At 46.6% G+C, this 16,588-nt stretch overlaps 1 protein-coding gene across 1 annotated transcript in view; it reads right to left on the bottom strand.

Moving 5' to 3' along the window:
- Nucleotides 1-15,459, bottom strand: part of ALPL (alkaline phosphatase, biomineralization associated) — a 53,181-nt gene extending 37,722 nt beyond the window's left edge. The window contains exon 1 of the mRNA XM_039854298.1: nucleotides 15,291-15,459. The gene's annotated coding sequence lies outside the window, so the exon portion shown is untranslated. The remainder of the gene's footprint in view (nucleotides 1-15,290) is intronic.
- Between the last annotated feature and the right edge of the window lie 1,129 nt (nucleotides 15,460-16,588).

The raw sequence follows: 16,588 nt of genomic DNA, 5'->3' as shown, positions 1-16,588 counted from the left end.
AAAAAAAAATTGGTCAGATACCAGCCCATAAAGCAAGTCTCACATTTTAAACAACAGGTTTTTACATGGTCCACATTCTCTGACCATGGTACAATTAAGTTAGAAGTTAGGTTTTAAAAGGACAAACAATTCCCCACACACTTAGAGATGAAAACCTTCCTAAATAATTCATGGATCAAAGAAAAGTGATAGTAGAAATTAAAAATTACTTAGAACTGAATGATAATAAAAACGCTGTATGACAAAAAATTGTGGAATGTAGCAAAGAAAGGCTAAATATTAATGAGCTAAGTGTCCAACTTAGGAAGTTAGAAAAAATAGAAACCTTCCTCAAATAAAAAGATATTCTATAGAGCGGAAATCAACAAAATAGAAAACAAAGATTCAATTGAGATGATCAAAGCCACAAGTTGGTTCTTCCAAAGTCAGTAAACTTGAGGCAAGATTAATCAGAAAAAATAAAATAAAAAATAAGGAGAAAGAGATAAGACACAGGTATTATAGAAAAGGAACACAGTAAGAAAATGCTATAAGCAACCTTATATCAATAAATTTGAAAAAGTAGATTAAATGTACATATTCTTAAAAACAACTTACCAAAACTGACTCGAGAAGAAATAAAAAACCTGAATTAAAAAATTTAAACAGTAGTTAAATTTTTACAGGCTGAAGTGATTTTTACAGCTGAATTCTACCAGACTCCAAGAAACAAATTATCGCAAGTTCACCCAAATTTTTCCAGAGAAAGGTAAAAGAGAAATATTACCATCTAATTCCACAAGACCATCATAATTGCAAATCCCAAGCAGAAAAGTACCATATAAAAAATGAAAATTAGAGACACACTTTATTCATGAAAATTGATATAATTCAAAACAAGATATTATCAGACCATAACCAAATATATACATAATGAACAAGGTAAATTTATCCTAGGAATATAAGGATAGTTTAATATCAGAACATCTATATATGTAATATATATATTAACAGATTAAAAGAGAAAAAACATATAATCATCTCAAGATACTTTTTGAAAGTATTTAATACAATTCAACACAAATTATTATTTAAAAGATTCTCAATCAGTTATAAATAGAAGAGAGCTTTCTTAACCCAAAAAATCAATTTATTAAAAATATGCAAATCACGCATTCTAAACGGGAAAATTTTAGAACATTCTCTTTACAATAAAAAACAAGGCAAAGATACTTAGTACTACTATTTTTATTTAAGATTGTACTGATAGTCCTAGACAGTGCAATAAGAAAAAAGATTAAAAGCATAAAGATTAAAAAACACAAAAGAAAACTACATTATTCTATGTAGACTGATTGTCTACACAAAATCTACAGACACATATTGGAAAAAGAATTTAGTGAGTTTGCTTGATAAGGTCAAAATGCAAAATGCAAAAAAAAAAAGCCTATTGCATTTCTATATATCAGCAACAAAGACAACTGGAAAATATAAGAAAAAATAGGTATTTAGATGGGACAAAATTGAATTGGATCCCTACCTCACAGTATACACAAAATCACAGTATACGCAAAATCAATAGACCAAGGTCTTAATGTGAAAAACAAAACTTTAAATCATTTAATAGAAACTGTTAATAGCTTTCTATTAACAGGTGAATAGCTTTCTGCCTTAGAGTAAGGCACACTTTCTTAAACAAGACATCAAAACACTATTAAAGAAAAGATTATTAAGTTAGACTACAGTAAATTTTAGAATTTCCATTTCCAAAACATGATTGGACTCAGGACAGGAATATAAAGAACTATTACAAATTAATAAGAAACAGACAAAAAAAACAAAGGACAAATAGAAAAATGGGCAAAAGACATTCCCAGGAGAGGACTCACATACATACTTCTTGGCATACAAATTTATTCAATCTCATTGGTAATCAGAGAATTACAAATAAAATGTACAATGAGAAATCGTTATACTTACCTGATTGGAAAAAATTAAGAAGTCTGACAATACTGTGTACTGTAGAAGATGCAGAACGGCAGGACTTCTTATATGTTACAGGTGGGGGTATAAACTGATACAATCATTGTGGGAAACAATATGCTCTTATTTTGTAATACTGAACAAACTTTCACAGACCAACAATCCAATAATTCCACTCTGAGAAATATATCAAGAGAAAAATCCCTAAATGCATGCATTAGGAAGCAGGTATATAATTACTCATGGATGCTTTTTCCACACTAGCCAACACCTGAAAATAACTCAAATGCCATCGACAAGAAATTGAATTAAAACCTGTGAAAGTTACCCAGTAGAATATTATACTTCAATTAAAAATAAAGAATTACAGCTACATGCAACATACGGATGAATCTCAGCAATGTAAGATTGAGTGGAAAAAATAAGTCCCAAGAGATTGTGCATGATTCCCTATCATATAGATATAAATATATTTTTTTAGATATGATACACCTATATAATATGATTTTAAATACAAATCAAAAAAGGCAAAGGGAATGAGAAACTCCAGATACATATTTATGGTACATATATATGTACTTCTAATACTAATTAAAATACTAATCAAAACCAAAATAAAAATACTAATCAAAAAAGGCAAGAGATTGAGAAACCTTAGGTTCAGGATAGTGGTTACTCCACAGAAGGGAAGCGGGTAGGAGGTGGATGGAGGAGTTCAGAGGAAGATGTCAATTATTATCAAATTTCTAGTCTTGGTCTTGGGTGATAGTTCATAGGTATTTTAAATTTATTTTTAATAATAGCCAAGAGGGCCATTATGGACCAACGATGAGAGTGCTTGACACGAGCATTATGATTCATCTATTTATAGATCTCAGGGTCCATAAAATAATTTAAATGAAAACGAAAGTGCTCAGTAAATATTCCCATTTTGCCAAGTACTATAGAAAGTGCTCTATATGCATTATATCTCATTGAATCCACAACGGACTCATAAGCAAGAAAGCATTATGGTATAGCTCCCTCTTATCTGTGGTTGCATTTTCCGAGGTTTCAGTTACCTGTGATCATCCTTGGTCTAAAAATATTAAATGGAAAATTCCAGAAATAAACAATTCTTAAGTTTTAAATAGTGCACCGTTCCGAATAGCGTGATGAAATCCCGCACGGTGCCACTCTGTCCAGCCAGGACACGAATCACCCCTTTGTCCAGTGTGTCCATGCTGTAGACGCTACCCGCCAATGGGTCACTTAGTAGCTATCTGGGTTATCAGATCGACTGTCAAGGCATCACAGCACTTGTGTTCAAATAACCCTTATATTACTTAGTAATGACCCCCGAAGTACAAGAGTAGCGATGCTGGCAACTAGGATATGTCAAGAGAAGCTGTCAAGTGCTTCTGTTAAGTTAAAAAGGTAAGTACAGTACAATAAGATACTGTCGGAGAGAGACCACGTACATAACTTTTATTACAGTATAATGTCATAATTATTCTATTTTATTATTAGTTATGGCTGTTAACCACTTACTGAGCCTAATTTATAAATTAAACTTTATCATGTGTGTTCGGTACAGTCCACAGTTTCAGGCATCTACTGGAGGTCTTAGAACGTATCCCCCGTGGGTAAGGGGTCACAACTGTAGTCCTAGCCCCATTTGATAAGTAAATTGAGGTGCGGTCACTTGGCCAGGGTCAACCATAAGGAACCCAGGTCTGCACAACTCTTACCCAGGTCCCTGTACCTTTCTGAGCCTCATCTTCAAAGTCACGTGCCTCATGGGCAAGGTACGTGACTTTCTTGGCAAACAGTAAGTGATTGATAAATGTCCATCTTAACTCAGAGGAGCTGTGTGGGTATATTGGAGAGAAATTGGGTGGTGGCTAGGGAACCTAGAACCAGTTCTATCACCTCTCTTTGTGACCTTGGGAGGGTCAGTTTTCCTCTCTGGGCCTCTGCCACCCACTCTGTACCCCGAGAAGGCTTGAGTGGCAAGTCCCAAAGTCCATTCCCGGTCAAACTGTGTTTCAAAGTCCATCTAACAAACGGGAGGTCACCCGACCCCTAATTTCTCCTGGCCGATAGGATGGAGGTCTACAAACGTGGGGTCCTGCCCACCTTTCTGACAGCATCCCCTGGCCCCAGGCCCTCACCACTCAGACCCTCCGGGCCCTGCTCTCTCCCCACAGGGTTTTTGCTCTGTTCTCTTGCCAGCAACACTCACTGGGCTCACTCCTCGTTTTTCAGCTCAAAGGCCTCGCTCTCTGAGTTCTTCCCTGCCACGCCAGGTGCAGAGACCCCCACAGTGCCCTGGTCCCTCACTATTTCATAGCCCTGTTTCTTTTCTTCGCAGTGCTCATCACTGTCTGAAATTAACTTAATGACTTTATGGTCTGTGTCTTCCAGTACAATGGAGTTCCAGGAGGAAGGACTTTGTGTTGTTGACTGTGCATCCCCAGCATCTGGAACCACACTCTGCTGTAGAAGATGCTCAGTAAATATTTGTTGGAGAGAGAAAAAAAGATCGAATACCACCTCCTCTAGAAATCTTTTGCGGTCATTCTAACCAGGGCATGGTTAGGTGGCCTCCTCTGCTCCCATGGCCCTCGAACTTCCCTTTACCTTCTACCACTCCGTATGGGTCTGCTGACACAACCACCTCCCCACATACTGGCTGCTCTTTGAAAGCAAAAACTAGACCAGATTCATCAGTGAATTGCGGCATCTAGCCCTGGGCCTAGCAGACAGTTGGGCTAAGGAAATGTTTGTTGAATGAATGAATGAATGAATGAATGAATGTTCTGCACACATCTCTCTCCCTCCCTGACTCTGCTTTTCCCTTTCCCCATCCTGACAGGTGCCAAGAAACCGGCACCCAAGTGCGCTGACAAGAAAGGCCACTCTAGCAGGAAATTCCTAGAGTGGGGGCGGTCTTTTTCTTCTCCCAGCAGGAGCCACTTCCTGGCAGTGAGGAGACAAAGCCCAAAGCCAGAGCTGCCTCTGTCACAGGAACCACTGGGTCCTGGCCTAGCAAGGCCAATAGGGCAGGCGGTTTCCCCATTTTTTGCCTTCGTTGATTAGATGAGGAGCTTGGCTGGTCTGCCTCGGAGCCCCAGCTAGAGGCCTTATGCGGCTGAGCTCTGTCTGGCCAAGGGCCAGTCGGAGAAACACTCGATTATTCAGATCATGTAGCTACCCAAGAAGAAAAGATCTGCTCCCCCAAAAAGGGGAAGTGAGGCAGGCAGGCCAGCCCGGGGATTCAGATGTTGAAGGAAGACATTTCAGGACAAAGTTGTCAAATAAGACAGTGCACTGAGATTTTCCACCCCAGGAAGACTCTGGAAGCCTGAGATAGAAACCCAGGAGGGTTAGGCCCGAGGCCAGAGCCCTAGACTGAGGTTTCTGAGTTAGCAGCAGCTTCTCCCAGGCTAATTGCTCTGGCCTCCCCCTCACCCTGGTCCTGGAGACACTAGGACTGTCCCACTGTGCACGCTCCCGCCCTCCCCACCTCCATCTCTCCCTTACCCCAAGAATCACACAGGAGACAGATAAACTCTGCACTCCTCAGCTCACGGGGCCAGGGAGTGTCACGTAGTCAGTTCCTGCCTCTCATTCCCTCCCCGTTGGGCTCCGGAAAACCATCAGGTTCAAGAAGAGTTTACACATATGGCCTGCAAAGGGATTTGGGGTTCACACTTTGGAGCCAGGCTACCCAGGTTCCAACTCTGGCTTAACCGCTTATGAGCTGCATGACCTTGAGCAAGTCCCTTCCCTTCCTCTGTGCTCCTCTGTGCTTCTATTCACCTGTAAAAAAAGGATTTGAGTGCCGACCCTGTGAGCGGTTAAGAGGACCAAAAGAAAAAGAGTATGAAAAACACTTACTTAGCAGGCCATATAGAGGGATTCAGTAATGACAACTCTTACCATTATTACTAAACAAATTATGTCGTTTGGAGCTAGGCCTGGATCTCTGGACCAGGCAGCCCCAAGACAGACACATGCACCCTCGCCAGAGCCAAAACCAGTTGGCTTAGCAGACTGGGAGGCAGAGGGGAAAGACTCCAGGCTCTGGGTTCAAATCTCATCTCCATTATCCACCAGCTCTGTGACCACAGGCAAGTTACTTAACCATATTGAGCCCCATTTCTGCCTTCTATCTTTCATAGATCACAGCACTACCTCCCTCAAGGCTGTCTGGAGAGGTGCTAGTCTCTGTTGCTGTCGGCCATGAGAAGTGGCAGGGAATTACGGAGCTGACACATGTCAGGCTGCCCCAGACAGGAGTGAGGTGACAGCTCAATTTCCCTTCCTAGAAACCTCCATCTGGGCCTCGCCTCAGGATGTAGTATGCAAGCTCACCAAATATGTACTAACTTCAAACTGTGCACCAGGAAGCATGGTACACATAGATTCATTACTCTATGTACAGCCATTACTATTATTATTATCAAAGAAATTAATGTTTCATACTGAGGGTACATATGTGAGTAGAATGCACAAAAAGACCGATCTGAAGTATAATGTTGGGGGAACCCATACCTGACTAAGGGCCCTGAGCCATCAACAGGGAAACTGGCTTGTCCTGCTGCTAGTCGCTAACAAACCATTTATGAGCTGGTGTCATCAGTGGTGAGATGAAGATACCAGTGGAGATCTGGGAAGGGCAGCTGGGCTCAGCTTGGGGTGACTTGGGTATCTAAGCCAAGAGGACAGTTAACCAAGCCCAGCTGGGCTATGGAAACCCCTGCCAGGTGTGGCAGCCTTTTACTCACTGGAGGACATGAAACATTTGCTGAGTACAAGCACCTGGTTAGACGCTGGAATTCACGAATGATTCAGATAGGCTTCTTGCCCTCCAGAAACTCATACTCAGAGCTGAGTGCTATGTGGACAATCAGATTACAAAAGGCTCAAGATTTCTGAGAAAGATCTAAAAAAGCAGTCATGATGCCAACTGGCATTGCAGTCAGGAAGGGCCCTGTAAGGAAGGGGACAGCAGGTGCAAAGGTGAAGATGCAAGAGACCGGGGACACACTGGGTAAAGAACTTAGCCCGAGACCCTGACCTGAGTTCGAGGGCTGGTTTTGCCATCGACTTGACCTGAGCCTCAATGACTCCTTTTGCAAAATGAAGATAATACTTTATTGAGCTGCTTTAAGGGGGTCAGTGAGTTCGTGAATAAGAATAAAGCTTTAAAAACTAAATAGTAGGACAGGAGCCTGGAAACTGAGGCTGGAAGTATTAAAGTGACTCATCCAGGGTCACATGGCCAATTAAAACAGGAACTAGAATTGGGCCACCTGGGACGAGAGCACACGCCCAAACCCACCTCAGCTGCAATACTTCCGAGTTCCCATCTCGTGCCCCGGGCTCCCCTGGGCCCCTCTGCTCAGCAAGGCCCAGGGAACAGGCAAGACACTTAATTTCTGGTGCAGAGATGACCATTTCATCCCTGTGTGGTCCCAGGCCCAATTTTCTAACCTGAAAAAATGGAGAAGCCATTGGCTGTGCTACTCCACACATATGTGGGAGACTCCGCACAAAAGAGCACTTTCCACAGGCAAAGAAGTGTCACAGTTGTGAATGAGAAATGACAATGGCGAGCCGAGGAAGAGCAGGGCCAGAGTCCAGCAGTCCCCACACTGAACCGGGGACAGGAAGTGGGTTCAGGGTTGCACAGACATGAATTCAAATCTCAGTAGCTCCATTGGTTCACCAGCTGGGGCAACTCAGCCAAGTGACTTCCCCTCTGAGTCCTTTTCCTCACTTAAAAAATGGGCTGTTTTAGGGATTAAAAGTGTGGATGTATATAAAGCATTTAGCAGAGTGTCTTGGTGCATAATAAATATTCAGTAAACGTTAACTCTTATTACTACTATTGATATTATTACATAAGGGGAGGAAAGGGATGAGCAGAACTTTCCAGGATGATCTGAAACCAGCCACCTCCTTTTCAGTCTTACTTTAAGCCTGGGTTGTGACCAGCCCCAGAAACCAGCGCCTCCCTTGAGGACTGAACCTGGGAAGCAGAGGTGAGATCTGGCACAGTCTAGCTCTGGGTTCTTCCCACTTTCCCAGAGAAGGAAAAGAAGATAGAGCATAGTGACATTGATCCGGGTGCCACTCTGGGCCTGTCCCTTCTCCACCCCTGTCCACACAATAATTAAATCTAAGTTGGTTCTGGGATGTCCTTCAATCTTGCGTGCCATCTCTAAGTAATTGATAATGGCTGCCTGGAGGACTGTATTTAGAAGGAATTTGAGGTTTAGAAGGAAAAAAAAAAAAAGCAGTGGTTGATTAGTGATGTCTGACATGTGTACAGGACAGAAGAGTAGCAACATGCTCGCCAACTACTGGCCATCCGTGAACTAGAAAAGTCTTAAGGCCACGTCTCATTCAATGCAAGCCAGGGTTGTCAAGTAGGGTAACTGAAAGCCAAAAGAGGAAAAGTGACTTGCACAAGGTCACACAGCTTGAAACGGCAGCCTGGTATTCAAACCCAGGCCCCTCTGAGGATGCTTCCTGCTAAGACGATCCTTTCCTTTTTCTCGACTAGAAGAGGAGGTGTCCAAGCTGAGACCCACTGTCTGGGAGAAGAGATGCTGCTGCCCAGCCAGGAGTGCCTATGCTGGGCCCCCTCCCTCTGAGACCTTCCAACCCCACATCACTTTGCAAACCCCAGAGACAGACAGTTTCACTGAAAACAAATGTATACAGCAGGGTCTCCTGAGGGCTTGTATCCAAACATAAAAATTTGAATGCAGATGCTAAACTGATTGGGCAAGAGAGGATGAAACCTGGATTTAAGTGTTATCGCCACTTTCCAGCTGTGTGACCTTGGGAAATTTACTCAGCTTCTCTGAGTTTCAGTTTTCTGTTCTGTAAAACAGAGGGGATAACAAGTTAAGCACAAAAAGATCATTCAAAGTGATTAGCTCAGTTCCTGACAGAGTAAGCCCATCAATGTTAATTATAAGGATTAGGTCAAGAGGAAAATTTAAACACAGCATTTTCACAAAAAAATACACAGGTGATTCATGCAAGGGCTTGGACGAGCTATGAGAGGACCCCTGTTTATATTTGATATCTTAATAGGCTAACCGAAGCTGAAATATAAATTGCAATAGTTGATGGTTTCAAAATAAATAAGGAACTGGATTCTTCCAGGAAGTTGGATTGTGTCATTCATGCCATGAAGAAGGAAGTAGCCTCGAGCGGGTGGATTGGCAAACGTAGGGGACAAATGGGTATGTATCCCACTTCCCAGGTGGGTGCTCTGTGCCTGATTCCTCATCTGTAACATGGGGATAACAGCACTTGCCACACAGAGCTGCTGTCAGACTAAGCGATTCCAGGTGAGGCTCTCAACACCACACCTGGCATGGCGCTGTTAGTTAGCAGTGGTATGTGTAGGTGGAAGGTGGGAAGCAGAGAAAACAGAGCAGCTAGCGAAGTGCTAAGTAGGAGTGAGGAAGGGGAGGAAGGCTCAGAATCAGCTTTCTCCCCAGAATGGTGGCAGATGAGTAAGTTATTAACTTCTATATGTTAAGAGGCTGGTAAGTCAAAGGGTGGACAGGTAGAGGAAGAAAGAGACAAATGATATCAAGAAAGGCCAAGACTGATACGGTCCAGTGACAGCCAACAAAGAGGCCTGGGGAATGATACTGAGAAAGGCCAAGCCTGATACAGTCCAGTGACAGCCAACAAAGAGGCCTGGGGAATGACAGGACAGAGACCCGAGAATCTCAACTTGAGATCTAAGAGGGTACCCACCCTGTTGTTTTGTAGACAAAGTAAAAGGTGGATCAGAAAAGACAAGAGCTTGACTTGAGCAAATATGACCTGGTAGACCCTTTTAAAAGTTGGAATAATGGTTTTTCAAATAAAAGCAACCAAGGAAGCACTTTTTAAAATAACATACAATGTTGAGCTTTGCTCAGCGGCTTGCAGACCTGGCCAAGTAAAGTTCACCCACCTGACTCACGGACTGAGATCTGGGAGGAGGAAGCCAATTCTCTACAACAAGCCAGGGTCGGGTGTCACTACAGGGAGGCTGAGGTCTGTTCCCAGAAATAACCTCCCAGCCTCCCCTCCCCTCTACTCCTTCCCCTGGGTCAGGACAGGGTGACAGAGGCACCTAGGGGAGGGAGTGAACCCAAGGTGTCTGCCTTCTGACCTCAGTCTCTTCAACTGCAAAACAGCAGGGGGTGAGATATATGAGGATGAAAGATGATGCTGAAGATGCCTGGTCCCCATCGGGTGCTCATAAAATGCTGCTTCCCACACAGGCACATTTCTGAACTTCTCTGCAGGTGCCAGGACCAAGAGACCTGTGGTTACTATCCAGAATCGGCATCCCCCTTGTTCATTTTGTATCCCCAGAACAGTTTGTGAAGACCTTGTAGGCTTTCATCTTGGCAGCTGCCTCTAGAGTCCCTATATTTAACCATGAGGGTTCATGTCCTCCCATGCTGTCCCCAAGCTTAGTCGTGGTGATTTGGAGATCTGTGCCGCGGCTGTGGTGTCTGCTGTCATCACCAGGCCTTGGCTCCCAGCAAAGGGGGTAGAACAGAGAACTGTGGGTTCAGAGTGCAAGGTGGTGTTTCTTGTCTGTGAAGTGAGTGAACACCAATGCACAGGGTTTGGGGGAGCATTAAGTGAGGTGGCAGATGTCAAGAGAGTCCCTTCTCTGAGGGGGCTGCATAATCTCTAGACTGAAGCACACAGGGCTATCTGTCCCCAAGGGGGTAGGCCCCAGGCCCAGCTCTCTGAGCCCTGACAGGCTGATGTTGTCACCCCAAAACCTCTAGAGCCTGTAGTCTCTCCCTGGGGACCACCAAAGCAAAAAGAAAGTTCCCTCCATCTAGCCAACGTGTTTCAGCAATACTACCAGGCCGCAGCAGAGAGGCTAACGTCCATGTGTCCCACATTCCTAACCCTGAGCCTCCTAAGGGCTGACCCAAGCTTCATGCGGTTCTTCAGATGAGATCTGAGTTCCGTTCCGTGGCCTCAAAGCACTTAGTCCAGAAAGTGCAAACTCAGAAGGCAGGTAGGCAGTGTCAATGAGGCAGGTGGGCTGGGTGTGAGAGGGTAGGGAGTGGTGGGGACTGTGGTAAAGTGGACAGAGCAGCTGCCAATCAGCGCCAGCCTGGGTGGCCAGGCAGGGCTGTGGCTTCATCTTCTGATCTTTTAAGAGTAGTAAAATGAAACTGCCTAGTGTAACAACACCAATAACTAAATAAACGCTTTTAAATCACTGCAGGAGTCAACAATCCACCACACCTGCTCCCTGCCTCAGTAGGAAGGCAGTTTGTCACTAACCTGCCATAAACTAGGCCATAAATATTTGAGGATCAATTGATTAAATTAGACCCTTTCCAGGTCTTAGGGAAGTGCTGTGATCAGAACCAGCCTCTTGCTCCTTAAGCATCTTTTTGCTTACAGATGAGGAAGCTCAGAGAGAGGAAGTAACTTGCACAAGGTCACACAGGTAGTATATCAACAGGTCAAGACCCTAAACTCTGCTCTCCTGAGTTGAAGATCTTTTTCTACCAACCCACACTATCCGCATCCTCTCCTGAACAAGTCCTTCTTTTCAAAAAGTAGATACACTAAGGATGTGCTATGGAAAGGATACACACCCAATTCAAGACAGTGAGTATTTGGGGGAAGTCATGGAGCTCAGAGCCAGGAGACTGAATTTCCAGTCCAACTCTGCCCTAAGCAACTGGGTGACCCTGGGCCAGCCCCTCCCCCACGAGGGCCTCATTCCCCCAGGTCTGCAAGGCAGCCAATTGACAGAGCCAGCCTTCTCGCTCTGAAATTCTAGGCATCCATGAGCTCTCCTCTCTGGTCAGTCTTTCGTGGCCTCAGATGAACATAAAATAGTAATAATAATAATAATGGGGAAAGAGAGTACACACTAGCCAGGAAGGAACACTACAATTTTTAGTGAAACCTGACTCTCGGTTACTGGAATTCAGAAGGAACGATGGTAATACTGGGGCAGTTTAACCACCATCCTGCAGTTAAACAATAACACATCTGGTTTAACTTCATTTTCCTCATCTCCTCCCCCCACCCCCTACCCTCATCTCAAATTTTACCCCTTAATTTGAGAAGTCAAATTCAATGCAAACAATTGATTTCATGCCACAGTGAGGTTGAGAATTTCAGCATGGAAAACTTTAAGCATAAAGTTTTTCTGGGAGCAATTAGGAAATGTTGGGGGGTGGTATGGGGAATTGGAAAAATATGGAGACCATTCTTGAATGTTCTTAAGACACTAAGCATCATATTAAAGTTGTTGAGGACCTACTAGGAACTTAACACTCAGAGAGGTAAAGTGACTTGCCTCAGGTCACACAGCTAGGACTGGAATGCTGACCCCAAAGTCAGATTTACCCTGCTCTCTACCTAGGCCTTTGTAACCCAAACAGGGCCTTCTCTCTGGCCTTTGTGGATCACCTGGTAACGGTTAGGGAAATGCTGCTAAAACTAGGACTATTATTAACTTCTCAATAGCAATCGTCGACACTGGTTCAGCCCGGTGTTGAAAAACCATTTATGATCGTGCTGGCCCCTCACAGCAACTCCACAAAGTACATGTTGCTAACCTATATATTATTCCTCATCTAAGGCTCAGAATGGGAAAATGACTTGTCCAGGATCATACAGCAGTGCTGGGAATGAACCTCCAATCTACTGCCCACAGCTGTCCTTTAAAAGTGAGGACATCTCTAGAAGAGGAAAAAAAACAAAAACAAAAACATACAGTGCTACACAGCTCCACCCCATCCCTCCACCACCTCCCCGGGAGCTGAGTCAGCATTCCTGTGGCCACACAGAGATTTCTGACCCATGGTTCTCAGCCCAGCTTGCTTACTTTCTCCGCAATGTTCTCTTCGAGCTTTGGGGTTGGTATTAACAATTCCAATTTCTATTTCAAGGTGAAAACTCCAGGTTATGCCACTGGATCTTACCCCTGGATTAAGAGGCCTCATCCCCAGAGAGGGATACTATATGAAGATCACTAGACTTGAAATTCTAGACACCAGGGCTCCATCCAGCCCCAGCTACCCAAATAGCATGTGTGTCCTTGGACAAGTTGCTTCTCTCCAAGACCCATTTCTTTACTTGTAAAGTTAGGACTACATCTAGGTTGCAGGGGATGTTGGGTGTGTAAGCTGCAAGACAAGTAGGGCTTGAGTTTAGGTTTGCCCCACTTCCAAGCATCTGAGTGTGGGCAAGGGGGACACTAGGGAACCGTACAGTGCAGCCCATCAAGGAACGAGCAGAGCCTAGACGAAGGTGGGTAACGAAGGGGCAGTGACATAACCCTACACCCAGTCTCAACATTGCATTTTTCTGGCGAGATTAGGGCTGATGACAGCTAATATTTTCTTAAGCACAGGTGCCAGCTAAACACGTCATGTGCATCAATTGCAGGTAGGTGCTATTTATTGATCTCCTCAGCCTAAAGGGAACAGAACTCATTCCAGGCCACACAGCTAGGTCGCCTTCTCTATTAGTGAGGACCAAATGTTGGCAGATCAATTTTGCACGTTATTGCATTTTAATCTCCTTCCCTGTGAATCGCTTGATTCCAATTCTAAAATGTCAATTTCAGAGCGTGAAAAAAGTTGGTCGATGCGAATGTTGGAATGCCTGCTCCGGAAAGAAGGTATTTGTCTGTTTAAGTTACTGCTGTATTCCCAGCACGGATAACAGGGCTAGACAGTGAGAAATGAAGATAGCACTCATTTCTGACTTCAGTTCAGTTTTATTCCTCAGAATAATCTTATGGGAGAGGTATACTCCCCATCTTACAGGTGGGGCCACCGACACAGACACCCAAGCCTGTCTCACTTCAGGGGCTGAGGAGTTGGGAAGCTGTGTTCAGGGGCCTCTTCTGCTTAGGGAATTCAGAGGCGTGGAGTTCAGGAGGGGAAAAGGAAGCAGAGGGACAGGGAGAGGGAGTGGACAGGCAGGTGGGAAAGACTAAGGATTTGAAGGAGGCCAGTCTGGAGGATGGGGGGAGGCAGAACTGAGCCCTGGAAAGACAAGAAGGAGGAACCAAGGCTCAGCCCCTCATCCCTTTGGGTAGTAAAGTAGAAATAGGAGGCTAAGGCTGTAGGGTTTGGAGCCTGGGTTCAAATCCTTGTCTCTATTTACCTAATTTCTTTACTTCTTAACTTCTCTAAGCCTCACTTCTCCATTTGTAAACAATACGGTGCAAGAGAACTGTTGGAGAGGGACTGGCACACAGTAGGGACTCAATCAACAGTTGCAGTCATCCTCACCCGGGCGAGAGCCAACCCCTGCCTCCCAGGGAAGTCCTGTGCACCTGCGGAGTCCGAGCTTCCTGCCCTCCCTCCCCCTACGCCGGACCCGAAGGCCTTTACTGTCCTGAGAATCGTCCTGACTTTGGATCGTCAGGATCTTTCCCCTCCGCCAGCCCCACTGAGTATTGAAAGGGGGTCAGAAAGAGACAACGTCCGGGAAGGCTGGGGCTTTCCTCAGCTTCCCACCTCACCATTGTCGACCATGCATTTAACCCTTTCCTCCCTAGGCTGGGCACAGCAACCAGCCCTGGGCAACTCACTCACCTGTACACGCCCAGAGATGGGTTGCAGGCTCCCTGGGCTTCGGGGGTTCCAGAGCTTTGCCCCATGGCTGCTGTGCCCACCCCGACTCCCAAAAAGACATCGACACGCCGGATGTTCCCTTTCTCCTCCCCCAGCGGATCCTGGACTCAAGCGCCTCCCTCCCTCTACTGCTCTCAGCTCTGGCCAAACTACTTTAGACCCTACGGGGACAGATCAGCCTCTTCCCCTGGCGGCTGTAGCGAGGTCTAGAGGTTACTACGTGGGGGGCATGGGAGGACGCCAGGCAGGGGGCTGGTGTTGCCAGCCTGAGTCTTTAGATCTCCGATCAAGGGGGCACCATAGGAGCTGCTCAGTTACTGGGCACCCGCGGGAGATGCCTGGACCGAGGGTGGGGGTCCCGAGCAGCGGTCCTGGAGGCCGGAGACCCGAGGACTGCATCGGCGGTCCAGAACCCGGTTCTCTTAGCTCGCGAACTCCGCGGGAGCCACGTCCAACTCCAGCCGACCCAGCGCGGCCGCGGGGAGCCTCGGATGCGCGCGAGTACCGGAGCGGGACAAGTAGCTGGAAGTCTCGGAGGGCTGCCAGGCGCGGAGGTCCCTACTCTGACCTTTATATCCAACCTCGCTGCCATCCCGAGGCAAGTGGAGGATGTGGGAGGGGCCGGGGATCAACCACGTTCCCGGAGGTCCAGAGGAGCCGGGGACAGCGTCGAGTCCTTACCTGCGCAAATTTCGTGGATGAAGGTCTGTTCTGGCACAAGTGACGTGGGGGTCAGTATGCTGGAACTGAGGGCGCGGAGTGGCGGGAGCACGATGCAGCCGGGCCCGCTTCCCCCGCCGGCTTATAAAGGCGGCCGCGGGGCCCGAGCGCCACTGGGGCAGCCCTCCCCGCCCCCACCCCGCCCCCCGGCCCGGGCCCGGGCCCTTCCCGCCCCCATCCCGCCCCCGCTCCTCCCCCAGCCCGAGACAGGCTGGCGGGTCTGGCCACGCGGCCATGGCGCCGCCTGCCGGGGATCGGGGCGCACTCCTCTCCGCTGGGGCCCTGCATGGGGTTGGGGCCCGCCTCCCGCGGCTCCTGGAGCTCTCCTGCCCCTTTCACCTCCCCGCTCTTCTGGCGCAGCACTCCTCCCCACCCCCCACTCCCCGCGACTGGGGCTCTGATTCTGGTCTCCGAGTGTCCTTTTAGTTGTCTTTATCTTTGGCTCCAATTCGTTCTGTGTCTCTTCGTGTGTGTCTTTCTGGCGCCCTCTGTCCTGTCGGCTCCTCTATGTATCTGTCTCTGTGCCTGTCTACTTGTCTCTTTTGGAGTCTCTCTGCCTCTATCCATCTCAATATATATGTCCCTCTCTCCGTCTCTATCCACCTCTGAGTCTGGCTGGCGGTCTTCCCTGGCCTCTCTCCTTCCCAGTCCAGACACGACAGCCAGCCTCTTCCTCTCTTGCCTACCCTTGCACTGTCTTCTTGGCTAGGACGGGAGGAAGCCAAGGGTGACCTAGGAAGGGTGGCTTCGGGAGGGGCGTCTCCTCTGAACAGGGGCTCTTCCCTCTTTTCTCCTTAGAGAGGGACAGCCCGCCAGCATTGTGCTGACTGCGTCCTAGCCAGAGCCCTAGCACCTGCCTCCTAGGTGACCTGGGGAGGAGGCTCACACTTCCCATGGAGTGGAGTCGGTCCAGGTAAGACTCCGCCGTGGTGTCTTTGGGCTGGTCACTTGATTCCTGAGGACTTGCACCTTAACAAGCAGACATCTCCTCTGGTTTCCCTCACCACGTGGTGAGAGAGTCATATGAGACAGCGGTTGAAAAGTACACAGGAAACTCTAAAATTCTACATAAATGGGGAAGAGGGAGAACAAGAGGGGCTGAGGCCAGAGCAGAGCAGTGAAGGTGTCAGCACCAGCAGAACCAATACCAGCCCAGAATTCTCTCTTTTGCCTGCTCCATGCCAGCCTAGGGCTAAGCATCTTGCATACATTACCTCTCAACAACCCCATTTTATTTTTTTATTAAATGTATTGGGATG

This window comes from Pteropus medius, unplaced genomic scaffold (assembly GCF_902729225.1).
Source record: "Pteropus medius unplaced genomic scaffold, Ma_sr-lr_union100, whole genome shotgun sequence".
Classification (NCBI taxonomy): Eukaryota; Metazoa; Chordata; class Mammalia; order Chiroptera; family Pteropodidae; genus Pteropus; species Pteropus medius.
This window is presented reverse-complemented; position numbering and strand designations above follow the sequence as displayed.